The sequence below is a fragment of the Phocoena phocoena genome, chromosome 14 (assembly GCF_963924675.1).
Source record: "Phocoena phocoena chromosome 14, mPhoPho1.1, whole genome shotgun sequence".
NCBI classification, from domain to species: Eukaryota; Metazoa; Chordata; class Mammalia; order Artiodactyla; family Phocoenidae; genus Phocoena; species Phocoena phocoena.
In genome coordinates, this window is record NC_089232.1 from 21,790,753 (window position 1) to 21,805,070 (window position 14,318).

The following is a 14,318-nucleotide window of genomic DNA, read 5'->3' on the forward strand; positions in this document are numbered from 1 at the left end:
AACACTGAGATCCTCAAAATACCTCTATGAGACCCTTTTGAGAATGTTTAAATCAAGAGAAACACATCTGTCTATTTTACAGTGTAAAAGTAAGTACTATTTTTTAGCAGAGTGGAGTTGATGTCTTAAAAGACTATGGCATGAATAGAAATGAAAGCTTGCCCCGGAGCACAGCACCTGTGATATCAGGCCCCCAAGTGGTATAGAGGAAAAGTTGCAGTTTCTGGATAGGACACCAACTGCCTTGCGGGTGATAGCCCAAGTGCCAAAACATGTGTGTTGGCTACCAACAGTGAATTTTTTCTTAATTATGGGATAATTCAGCATTTGTTTTAGATAGTTTTATACTGAACTTTATTTTCCAGTTATTATGAAATAAAATTAAGTTTTATGTACATACTTGTTAGAATAATAAAATTTTTACTACGGAAATAATTTTCCAGGAGAAGTATTTATTCACATAAGACTTCTAAAACAATCACAGCTATACAAATATACCAATATCGTTTGAAACATACAAAAAATATTTGTAGAATTTAAAATATCAGTATAATAATTTGACTTTCTCTGCTTAACTTCAGAGTAGCTAGGACATTTTTATAAGCCTCCACAGATTCAAACAATGAAAATTTCTGAGCCTGAATCCTAGTAAAAATGCAAGATAGCTTCACAATAAATTAGTTCCTGAGCATAGAAGAAGGAAAATGGGTGGAAAAAATAACAAGAAATTTGTACTCTGGGATTTTTAGTTGTTGTTCAAAATACTGATTTAGGAGTCAGATATATTAAGAATAATTCTCTAGCTCTACCATTTACTATCTGTGTGACTTTTCTTAAAATTACTTTATGTCTAAGCTTCTGTTTCCTTGTTTGTAAAATAGAATTAGTAATAACTATCTCAATAGATTTTTATAAAAATTATATAAGAAAAGATATAAAATCAATTAGCCCAGTGTTCAGAGAAAATTCCTAAAATAGGAATTATGATTAATACATAAAGAGTTTAAATATTAGTCAATAAAACTATTAATAACTTTAATTACTGGACTAATTTGATAAAATGAAGCACATTCCAATGTTCTTTCTGATTTACTGAAGAAGTCTCTTCTCTTAATTGCTTATGCCACAAGAAGTTAAGTAATCTCTTAGATTTTTAATTAAGAATTCCCAATATTCCTGTTATAATTAGTGAAAACACAGCTTCTGTTACCATGCAACATGCAGAACACGTTTCATAAACCAAGTTTTGAATGGGTGTAAACTCAGAAGTCCCTGAAGGCAGTTCCCAATTAGCCTACTGCTAAGTGGAATACACTTAGAATTGCATTAAATGCTTTGGTTAAACATAAAAAAGCTCTTGTTAAACAACCATAATGAAATATCTCATTAACTGTGAGGGTTTTGTGTGTGTGTGTTTTGTGTGTGTGTGTGTAAGACAGATAGGGTTTTGTGTGTGTGTGTAAGACAGATCATACTCCCCACTTTTCAATACAGATTAGTTAACTAATTGTCTGGTATTTGCATTATGTGTGGAAACAGCTGCTTCCTTGGTCTTGATTCACGTTAGACAGCTAAAATTCATTTATCTCTCAACCTTGGAGTTTACAAGTTGTTATTAATATTTTCTACATTTATTGATTCATAATTAAAAGATCCTGTTGGTTTTGGAGTCAACAGAAATATAGAACTCCAGAACTCAATTGAACATATTTTAGATTTTGTGGAAGGACCACGTCCTGAGGAGTGATCATTAGTGTTTAGGTTAAAGAATTAGTATTTCTGAATCTTGTTTTAATTCAACCATATTCCCAGAATAAGTTCAAAACCAAATATTTCCTTTATTATTAGCTAGGTTTTGAACTCAAGTTATTTAATTCCCTGGTAAACTGCAGAAACTTCCTGAAGTATGTGGTAGGCAAAACTATACTGGTTTATTTACTTTCTTGGCATCTTTTTATTGAGTTTCCATTCCAATCTGAACATTTTAGAACTGTGACTCTTAAACATCACTGTGCATCAATATCATCTGTGTTGCTTTTAAAAAATGATTTATTCTAAACCCAGAAATGGGAATGTATTGGATTGATGACTGAAGTACTGTCATCAGAGTACTGAAGTACTTTAGCTTTTACCATACTAATGACCAGAAAAGCTAGAAAAGAAACACTCAAAAAAGTAGTAAAAGGGAGTATCAAGGAAGGGAGGAGAATATTCTCCCCCAAACCTAGAGTGAAACCAAGCTAACCAACAACCTTAAACCCTTCACAAATTAAAACTTCTCACACTGTAGGGAGTGCCGAAGTTCATGTTCTAAAAATGTTTGAATTTGACTTTTCATCTTCTAACTTTCCCTCTCAAAAATCCCTAACAATTTAATTTTTTCAGTATCAAAGTAGCTCAGTTTATTTTAGTCTATGAAATATTTTTCTTTACTTGTCTGTTAATCACTTAGTTAATATTTGTTTACACAGATTATTTTGTAATATTCCTCAAATCTTTTTCTTTGAAATTAAACATACGTAGCTTGAGAATGAAGATTGGTTTGAGACTAGGGATAGGATACTTATGGTACCTACACATATCTCTTAATTATATATATATTTTTTGATATCTAAAATTCTTATCAGATATCAGCAATTCCACTTTCCATTCTCTTTTTATTTTTATAACGTAGTAAGATCAAATTCAGCAACATATTCTGTATTTGAAAAAGCTATTTTAGAGCCAAAGATGACAATGCCAAAATTAAACATTTAATTGACATACAGAACCAGTATGTTTATGTTTGAGATATCTTAATTTTAGCTGATGGACAAATGTTCAGAATGATGGTAAGATTTTTGTCTTAATTATAATGGTTTAATTGCCAAAAGTTCACTGTATAAAAATTGAACATATAGGAGTAGTAGACCTACCTGTAATAATGGAGTAGTAAATTCTAAACATGTTATTTAAAACCTGCAATTGTACAAGTTATACAAACAGCACACATTTAGACTACCACTAGAGGACTTTTGTTACAAAATATAAATATATATATATGTATATATAAAGAATCTACCCCACTCTTCTTCAGTTAGTTGCCTTATTGTTCTCTGCAACAAACTCCATGGGACTTCTCTGAGTTTGTTGGACATGTCCTGCTTCTTAAGCAAGGAACTCCATGACACCCCCTTCATTTTGCCTCTGTAGCTATCCTTGAAACCACCCAACAAAGTTCATAATTATATGCTTATTTACATTAATGTTCAGTTAATGTGACTCTCCTATTAAATGTATTTATATTAAATTATAACAATATTTGTGTTATTTATGGGTAGGGTAGTAAGATGGGAGTGAGAACACTGTGAGTTGTCTCAGTTCATGGACAAATAATCAAAAGTTTGGTGTGCACATTTTAAGTTCTAGCATACAGTATAAGTCTGTGAAGATAATTCAAGTATTTAATGGGAAGACAAATATATAGGAGAGTTTTCTGTGCTAGAGATATATTTAAATCCTTGGGATCTTAGATCACAAAGGTAGAAAATTATATATTTGACTGAGAAAACTATAAGTCATCTTCAAAAGACAGCCTAATTTCCTAATCATTAATAGAACATGTATTTTTATGTTAAAAAAAATGATGAGTACCTCTGGCCTCCACTGCATGATATAGGTAGCTAGAAAGAGTATTGCTCTTGCCCTGCCACAAAGATCTAGAATAACTTTTCAAATTCTTTTTGTTTTTAACCCATTAAGATCCAAGCTCACAGAGAAACAACTAGTCTCAAATAGAGATGAAAACTTGCAGGGAGAGATGAAATGGAAGTACTTGCTCACCTAGGGTAGAATAATGCAACTGAACACAGGTCAAAAACATTTGGCTAGAAGCATTGATGACCTTGCTGAACGTAGAAATTGAGTTGGTGGAAGAGTGTGAAACCTAAGGACCTGCTGAATTTATGAAAGGCAATTTTGTTGCTTCTCTGTGAAACCTAACAGATTTCACTGAAAAGCCCAGAAAAAAATGCTAAGAATTGTCCATTGTGGTGACCTTGGGGAGGGGAAGAGCACTTATATGTGAAGCGCAAGAAACTCTGTCCAGATTCTTCTCCCCTATACCCCTACGGAGAGAAGTTTGAATGTGAGGGGAAAAGGGAAATAGACTATGATTTTCTTTGGCATTACTAAAAACTCATGGGAGCTGGGGAAGGGAACAATGGGGGGGAAAAGTCTTACTCCTGGTGGAGAAGCAGGATTATACACTGGACTCATAACTATAACTAAAAAAAGAATAGGAGAACTAAGATGACCACATCCATGAGTTCCCTGGAACAGTACTTGCCAAAACCTGAAGCTAACCAGAATAAGACACCCCTGCCACCAGGCTAATAGGTCTTAAATTACAAATAACAGAATTATACTACTGGGAGAGAAAAGATGACAAACAAGAACATAGAGAATAGCCTTCTCTGAGGTAGAGTGCAGGGAGAAGTTTTAAGCTCAGAATGTAAAAGACATGCTTGAACAAATCTACCCCACCCTAACGTAATATATTGCTACAGTGCGCTGCAATGAAGGTAACCATGGCAATTGCAAACCTCAAAACCATCCGAAGACTTAATTTAACTCAGACACTTGTAACAGAGCCTAGTAAAAGGGATTCTGTCCCCATTTCCAAGCACAAAGAATATTTACCTTTGTCTATATTGTCCTACACAATATATGTGGTTCTAAAGAAATTAAAATGCATTTGAAAAGGCAAGATAAAACACACATTGAAGAGACAAGACGTTGTCAGATATCAATGATAAACAGAGACATTAGAGCCATCTAATATGGACTGTAAAATAATTACTATTAATGTGTAAAAGCCTCTAAAGAAAACCTGGGCCACATGCAAGAGCATGTGAGCAACATCATCGAGTCAAAAACTATACGAAATAATTAAATAGAAATTCTAGAAATGAAAAAGATTTTATTATCAGAAATGAAGAATGCTTCTAGTGAGCTCATCAATAGATGTGAAACAGATGGGAAAACAATCAAATAATTTGAAGACATGTCAAGAGACATTAGTCAAATTGAAACACACACACACATACACACACATGTGCATGTGCATTTGATATGCCTGAAAACAAATCAAATGAAATGAACAGCTAAACACAAGTTTTACTGGTGTCAGACTTCTTTCTTTATTCAAATATAGGTCTACTTGGTGACTTTGTAGAAACAGACAACGCATATTCCATAATATCATGTAACACAATAAACCTGGATAGTCTTTACCCTTCTATCTAGTGGTGAAGTATCATGGACATAGAATAAACAAAACACATATTATCAACATAAAAATATATCAAAATTACATTGTGAGAGAGAGTATGTAGTTACTTTCTGGTAAACAGTATCATACAATAACCAGAAAATTTGAGCCTGCAAATAAAGGGCAGAAAAAGAATTTACAATACTCCTTCCCAATAGTGGGACTGAAGAAAAAAATGTGGAAAATCCTTAGCGATAGAGAAGGGGGGAAAACCAGTGGGCTAAAGGCAGAAAGAATAGGAGAACTGAGAAAAGAAACATAACAGACTTCAATGCATCATCCTGTGTATTTTCTGTATGTTTGTGGCTAACCCTAATTTTACATTTGGGCCAGGGCTCAAACTGAATATTTTCAGACATTTGGAGCTTATGAAATGTTATATGAGTAAAGAAGTAAACAGGAAGTTTAGGAATATTTGACTCATTCCAGTACTCATGACCACTGTTGCTCACTTAAGCTTCTGCAGCCAAACTCCTTTGTGACCTTTCTAGACATCAGTATTCATAAGGTATGTGGATATTTATATACTGTATAAAGGAAATGCACAGTCTTTAAATCTATTCTCTTAAAAACAATATCTTCATCTAATTCCAGGAGATAATGCTTTCAGATTGTTTACATCTGAACAATTGTTCTCTGTTATAAAATCTTGCAAGAGAGGAAATTCATTATGAAACAAAAGCATTAGAAGATACTAGTCGGAATACAGAGAAAACAGGAGGTGGTTAGAGGGAGCTGAAGGTTAGAAGCAGTTGGAAATGATTTTTAAAACTTCTATCATTCATCCAAATTATTTTTCTTTGAACAGTATTCCTTTGTATGATTGGTATTAAGCTTCTAATATTAAAAGATTTGTGAATCCATGACTTTGAATAATCATGAATATCTGAATATGTGATGTGAACATCAAATTTCAAATGTGAAAAGAACATGGATTTCAAAGTTTAAACTCTGAGTTCTAGTCTAAGCTCTGGTATTTATTATGTGTGTTAACTTTGAAAATCACTTAAGCCTTCTGGGCTTCAATCTCACCATTTCCAAAATTGTTTTGTTACAAAATTACTAAGGCTTAAAATAGCTACAGAATGTGAAAGCACTTTTTATTCTATTTGATACAAAGGTAAGCATTATTTTTATGTAATTAATTTTGCCCAGCTGCCTTCCTTTTTTCAAGGAGAACTCTTCATGGTTTGACTCCATGTCATATGGTTCTTGAGGGAATGGTCAATGACTATTCACCTTTCATAGCACCAGGGATGGGAATATTACCTCCCCCACCTTCACATCACTGAAATTCCTTCCCTGGGAATTTAAAAATTGGAACCAAAGAAAGCAAGTTCTTCTATCTAATGGTGAGGCTGTGAAGTTGTGGGCTAGATGGAACAAATAAAACCAGCCTGCAGAAAGAGGCTGACATGAAGATAGGGAGCATGCTGACATTTTCCCCCTTGGTCTCTGCCTTTAGTGTCTTCTTGCTCTTCAGAAGGTTTTATTCCTTGGGTCACAGAATTTTTTTTTTTCCGTAAATTAAATCACAGTGAGTTTTTGTCACCCACAAGCAGAAATGATCTCTAGATTAATAAAAACAGTCTCAACCTTTTTTGGCTTGCTGGTGGTGATTCAGCCCCTTATTGCAAATGATAGTATTTCATGGAGATGGTAAATATTTGTCTATTAAAAATAAATTTAATAGGTATTAGGTGATAAGACAAACATGTGCTAGCTCACATTACCACTTCTTCCATAATGAAAGCAGAAGATAATGGAGACAAAGCAGAACAATATTTTCATAGATAGCATCCTGAAGAGAAATTTGGTTTAGTCAAAATCATTCCATTTAAGTCCCTCTTAAACACAGTACAAAGCCCTGAAGCCATGAGAGCTAACCCAGTCTAGTATTGATTTTCATTGGTTTATTTGTCACCATAAAAAATAAAAAAAAAACAGAAAAATGCTATGATATTATGGAGGCTAAGTGAATATATCACATGTATATATTTTTCCCTTAAATCTAGTTCATGGGAGATGCTTTATAAATATTTGTATTGTAATGAAATTTTACTCTAAGTTTTATATTGAAGTCTTTCTAAATAATTTATTAATTATTTCTAATTGTTTTTCATGCATTTCAAAGTTTAAAGGTTTGGATTTTTTAGTTTTTGCAATCTCCTTTAAAAAAATAACTTCTTGAGGTGCTTCAAGATGGCAGAAGAGTAAGACATGGAGATCACCTTCCTCTCTACAAATGCATCAGAAATAAATCTACATGTGGAACAACTCCTACAGAACACACACTGAATGTTGGCAGAAAACCTCAGACCTCCCAAAAGGCAAGAAACTCCCCAGGTACCTGGGTAGGGAAAAGAAAAAAAAATGACAAAAGAATAGGGATGGGACTTGCACCTAGGGGAGGGAGCTGTGAAGGAGTAAAGGTTTCCACACACTAGGAAGCCCCTTCGCAGGTGGAGACTGCGGGTGGCGGGAAGCTTCGGAGCCGTGGAGGAGAACCCAGCAACAGGGGTGAGGAGGGCAAAGCAGAGAGATTCCTGAACAGAGGATCAGTGCCGACGAGCACTCACCAGCCTGAGAGGCTTGTCTGCTCACCAACTGGGGTGGGCGGGGGCTAGGAACTGAGCCTCGGGCTTCAGTCAGATCCCAGGGAGAGGACTGGGGTTGGCTGCATAAACACAGCCTGAAGGGGGCTAGTGTGCCACAGCAGCTGGGAAGGAGTCAGGGAAAATAACTTGAGTTGCCAAAGAGGCAAGAGACTTTTTCTTGCCTATTTGTTTCCTGGTGCATGAGGAGAGGGGATTAAGAGTGCTGCTTAAAGGAGCTCCAGAGATGGGAGGGAGCTGCAACTATCAGACCCAGGAGACGGGCATGAGATGCTAAGGCTGCTGCTGCAACCACCAAGAAACCTGTGTGCAAGCACAGGTCACTATCCACATCGGCCCTGTGGGGAACCTGTGCAGCCCACCACTGCCAGGGGCCTGTGATCCAGGGACAACTTCACCGGGAGAACACACGGCATAGCTCAGACTGGTGCAACGTCACATGGCCTCCACCGCCGCAGGCTTGCCCCGCATTCCATACCCTTTCCTCTTCCCAGGTTAAGCGAGCCAGAGGCCCTAATCAGCTGCTCGTTTAATCCCCTTGTGTCTGAGTGAAGAACAGATGCCCTCAGGAAACCTACACACAGAGAAGGGGCCAAATCCAAAGCTGAACCCCAGGAGCTATGCGAACAAAGAAGAGAAATGGAAAAATTTCCCAGCATCCTCAGGAGCAGTGGATTTTATCTCCACAATCAACTTGATGCCCTATGCATCTGTGGAATATCTGAATACACAATGAATCATTCCAAATTTAGGAGGTGGACTTTGGGAGCAATGATATATATATATATTTTTTTTTTTTCTTTTTTTCTTTTTCTCTTTTTGTGAATGTGTATGTGTATGCTTCTGGGTGTGATTTTGTCTGTATAGCTTTGCTTTTACCATTTGATTTAGGGTTCTGTCTATCTTTTTTGGGTTTTGTTTTTCTTTTTATATTATAGTTTTTAGCTGGTGGATTTGTTTTTCTTTTTTTTTTTGGTTTGGTTGCTCTCTTCTTTCTTTCTATCTTTCTTTCTTTTACTACTTTTTAAAAGTTTTTTTTAATAATTATTTTTTATTTTAATTATTTTATTTTATCTTCTATCTTTCTTTCTTCCTTCCTTTCTTTCTTTCTTTCTTTCCTTCTTTCTTTCTCTCTTTCTTTCTCTCTTTCTTTCTTTCTTTCTTTCTTTCTTTCTTTCTTTCTTTCTTTCTTTCTTTCTTTCTTTCTTTCTTTCGCAGTACGTGGGCCTCTCACTGTGTGGCATCTCCCGTTGTGGAGCACAGGCTCCAGATGCGCAGGCTCAGCAGCCATGGTTCATGGGCCTAGCCGCTCCATGGCATGTGGGATCTTCCCAGACTGAGGCACGAACCCATGTTCCCTGCATCAGCAGGTGGACTCTCAACCACTGCACCACCAGGGAAGCCCTTTCTTTCTTTCTTTCTTTCTTTCTTTTCTTTCTTTCTTTCTTTCTTTCTTTCTTTCTTTCTTTCTTTCTTTCTTTCTTTCTTTCTTTCTTTCTTTCTTTCTTTCTTTCTTTCTTTCTTTCTTTCTTTCTTTCTTTCTTTCTTTCTTTCTTTCTTTCTTCTTTCTTTCTTTTTCTTTCTTTCTTTCTTTCTTTCTTTCTTTCTTTCTTTCTTTCTTTCTTTCTGTCTTTTCTCCCTTTTATTCTGACCCATGTGGATGACAGGCTCTTGGTGCTCCAACCAGGTGTCAGGACTCTGTCTCTGCGATGCAAGAGCCAATTTCAGAATGTTGGTCAAACAGAAACCTCCCAGCTCCACGTAATATCAAATGGTGAAAATCTCCCAGAGATGTCAGTCTCAAAGCCAAGACCCAGCTCCACTCAATGACCAGCAAGTGACAGTTCTGGATACCCTATGCTAAACAATTAGCAAGAAAAGGAACACAAACCCACCCCTTAGCAGAGAGGCCACCTAAAATCATAAAAAGGCAACAGGCACCTCAAAACACACCACAAGACATGGACCTGCGCACCAGAAAGAAAGCATCCAGCCTCATCGATGAGAACACAGGCACTAGTCCCCTCCAACAGGAAGCCTAGACAAGCCACTGAGCAAAGCTTAGACACTGGGGCAGACACCAAAACCAATGGGAACTACAAACCTGCAGCCTATGCAGAGGAATCCCAAACACAGTAAGTTAAGCAAAAGAAGAAGACAGAGAAACACACAGCTGATGAAGGAGCAAGGTAAAACCCCACCAGACCTAACAAATGAAGAGGAAATAGGCAGTCTACCTGAAAAAGAATTCAGAAAAATGACAGTAAAGATGATCGAAAAATCTTGGAAAAAGAATAGAGAAAATACAAGAAACATTTAACAAGGACCTAGAGAAACTAAAGAGCAAAGAAACACTGGTGAACAACAAAATAAATGAAATTTAAAAGTCTCTAGAAGGGATCAATTGCAGAATAACTGAGGCAGAAGAACGGAGAAGTGACCTAGAAGATAAAATACTGGAAATAACTACAGCAGAGCAGAATAAAGATAAAATAATGAAAAGAATTGAGGACAGCCTCAGAGACCTCTAGGAGAACATCAAATGCACCAACATTCAAATTATAGGGTTCTCAGAAGAAGAATAGAAAAAGAAAGGGACTGAGAAAAAATTTGAAGAGATTATAGTTGAAAACTTCCCTAATATGGGAAAAGAAATAGTTAATGAAGTCCAGGAAGCACAGAGAGTCCCATACAGGATAAATCCAAGGAGAAACAGGCCAAGACACATATTAATCAAATTATCAAAAATTAAATACAAAGAGAAAATATTAAAAGCAGTAAGAGAAAAACAACAAATAACACACAAGGGAATCCCCATAAGGTTAACAGCTGATCTTTCATCAGAAATTCTGCAAGCCAGAAGGGAGTAGAAGGACATATTTAAAGTGATGAAGGGGAAGCCTTCCCTGGTGGCACAGTGGTTGAGAGTCCGCCTGCCAATGCAGGGGACACGGGTCCGTGACCCACTCTGGGAAGATCTCACATGCCACGAAGCGGCTGGGCCTGTGAGCCATGGCTGCTGAGCCTGCGCATCTGGAGTCTGTGCTCCCAGGAGAGAACACAACAGTGAGAGGCCCACGTACCACATTAAAAAAAAAAAAAAAAGTGATGAAGGGGAAAAACCTACAAGCAACAATACACTATGCAGCAAGGATCTCATTCAGATTTGACAGAGAAATTAAAACTTTACAGACAAGCAAAAGCTAAGAGAATTCAGCACCACAAAACCACCCTTAACCAAATGGTAAAGGAAACACTCTACGCAGGAAATGCCAGAGAAGGAAAGACCTACAATAAAAAAACACAAAACAATTAAGAAAATGGTGATAGGAACATATATATCGATAATTATCGTAAATAATAGAATAAATGCTCCAACCAAAAGACATACACTAGCTGAATGGATACAAAATCAAGACCCATAAATATGCTGTCTACAACAGACCCACTTCAGGCCTAGGGACACATACAGATTGAAAGTGAGGGGATAGAAAATGATATTCCATGCAAATGGAAATCAAAAGAAAGGTGGAGCAGCAATTCTCATACCAGACAAAATAGATTTTAAAACAAAGACTATTACAAGAGACAAAGAAGGACACTACATAATGATCAAGGGATCATTCCAAGGAGAAGATATAACAATTGTAAACATTTATGCACCCAACATAGGAGCACCTCAATACATAAGGCAAACACTAACAACCATAAAAGGGGACATTGACAGTAACACAGCCATGGTAGGACACTTTCACAACCCACTTTCACCAGTAGACAGAGCACCCAAAATGAAAATAAATAAGGAAACACAGCTTTAAATTATACATTAAACAAGAGGAATGAATTGATATTTATAGGACATTCCATCCAAAAACAACAGAATACATTTTCTTCTCAACTGCTCAATGAACATTCTCCAGGATAAATCATGTCTTGGGTCACAAATCAAACCTTGATAAATTTAAGAAAATTGAAATTGTATCAAGTACCTTTTCTGACCACAATGCTATGAGACTAGCCATCAATTACAGGAAAAGAATATTTAAAAGATACAAACAAAGGAGGCTAAATAATACACTACTTAATAACCAAGAGATCACTGAATAATTCAAAGAGGAAATCAAAAAACACCTAGAAACAAGTGACAATGAAAACATGACCACCGAAAACCTATGGGATGCAGCAAAAGCAGTTCTAAGAGGGAAGTTTATAGTAATACAATCCTACGTTAAGAAACAGTAAACACCTCACATAAACAACCTAACCTTACACATAAAACAATCAGAGAAAGAAAGAAAGAAAAAAAAAGTTAGCAGAAGGAAAGAAATCATAAAGATTGGACTAGAAATAAAAAAGAAATGACAGAAACAATAACAAAGATCAATAAAACTAAAAGCTGGTTCTTTGAGAAGATATACAAAATTGAGAAACCATTAGCCATACTCATCAAGAGAAAAAGGGAGAAGACTCCAATCAATAGAATTAGAAATGCAAAAGGAGAAGTAATAACTGACACTGCAGAAATACACAGGATCATGAGAGATTACTACAAGCAAATATATGCCAATAAAATGGACAACCTGGAGGAAATGGACAAATTCTTAGAAATGCACAATGCTTCCAAGACTGAAGTAGGAAGAAATAGAAAATATGAACAGACAAATCATAAGCAGTGAAATGGAAACTGTGATTAAAAAATCTTCCAACAAACAAAAGCCCAGGACCAGATGAGTTCAGAGGCGAATTCTATCAAATATTCAGAGAAAAGCTGACACCTATCCTCCTCAAACTGTTCCAAAATATAGCAGAGAGAGGAACACTCCCAAACTCATTCTATGAGGTAACTATCACCCTGATACCAAAACCAAAAAAAGATGTCACAAAGACAGAAAACTACAGGCCAATATCACTGATGAACATAGATGCAAAAATCCTCAACAAAATACGAGCCAACAGAATCTAACAGCACACTAAAAGGATCATACACTATAACCTCATGGGGTTTATCCCAGGAATGCAAACATACTTCAATATACACAAATCAATCAATGTGATACACCATATTAACAAAATGAAGGAGAAAATCCATATGATCATCTCAATAGAGGCAGAGAAAGCTTTCAACAAAATTCAACACCCATTTATGATAAAAACACGAAAGAAACTAGGCATAGAGGGAATTTACTGCAACATAATGAAGGCTATATATGACAAACCCACAACCAATATCATCCTCAATGGTGAAAACTGAAACCATTTCCAGTAAGATCAGGAAAAAGACAAGGTTGTCCACTCTCACCACTGTTGTTCAACATAGTTTTGGAAGTTTTAGCCACAGCAGTCAGAGAAGAAAAAGAAATAAAAGGAATACAAGTTGGAAAAGAAGAAGTAAAGCTGTCACTGTTTGCAGATGACATGATACTATACATAGAGAATCCTAAAGGTGCTACCAGAAAACTATTACAGCTAATTAATGAATTTGGTAAAGTAGCAGGATACAAAATTAATGCATAGAAATCTCTGGCATTCCTATACACTAATGATGAAAAATCTGAAAGTGAAATTAAGACACTCCCATTTACCATTGCAACAAAATGTATAAAATATATTGGAATAAACCTAGCCAAGGAGACAAAAGACCTGTATGCAGAAAATTATAAGACACTGATGAAAGAAATTAAAGATGATACAAATAGATGGGGAGATATACCATGTTCTTGGATTGGAAGAATCAACATTGTGAAAATGACTCTACTACCCAAAGCAATCTACCGATTCAATGCAATTCTTATCAAACTACCACTGGCATTTTTCACAGAACTAGAACAAAATATTTCACAATTTGTATGGAAACACAAAAGACCCCGAATAGCCAAATCAATCTTGAGAATGAAAAACGGAAACACTCTCCCTGACTTCAGACTATAGTATGAAGCTACAGTAATCAAGACAGTATGGTCCTGGCAAAAAAAAATCAGAAATATAGATCAATGGAACAGGATAGAAAGCCCAGAGATAAACCTATGCACATATGGTCACCTTATCTTTGATTAAGGAGCAAGAATATACAGGGGAGAAAAGACAGCCTCTTCAATAAATGGTGCTGGGAAAACTGGACATCTACATGTAAAAGCATGACATTAGAACAGTCCCTAACACCATACACAAACATAAGCTAAAAATGGATAAAAGACATAAATGTAAGGCCAGACACTATCAAACTCTTAGAGGAAAACATTGGCAGAACAATCTGTGACATAAATCACAGCAAGATCCTATTTGACCCACCTCCTAGTAAAATGGAAATAAAAACAAAAATAAACAAATGGGACCTAATGAAACTTAAAAGCTGTTGCACAGCAAAGGAAACCATAAATAAGACAAAAAGACAA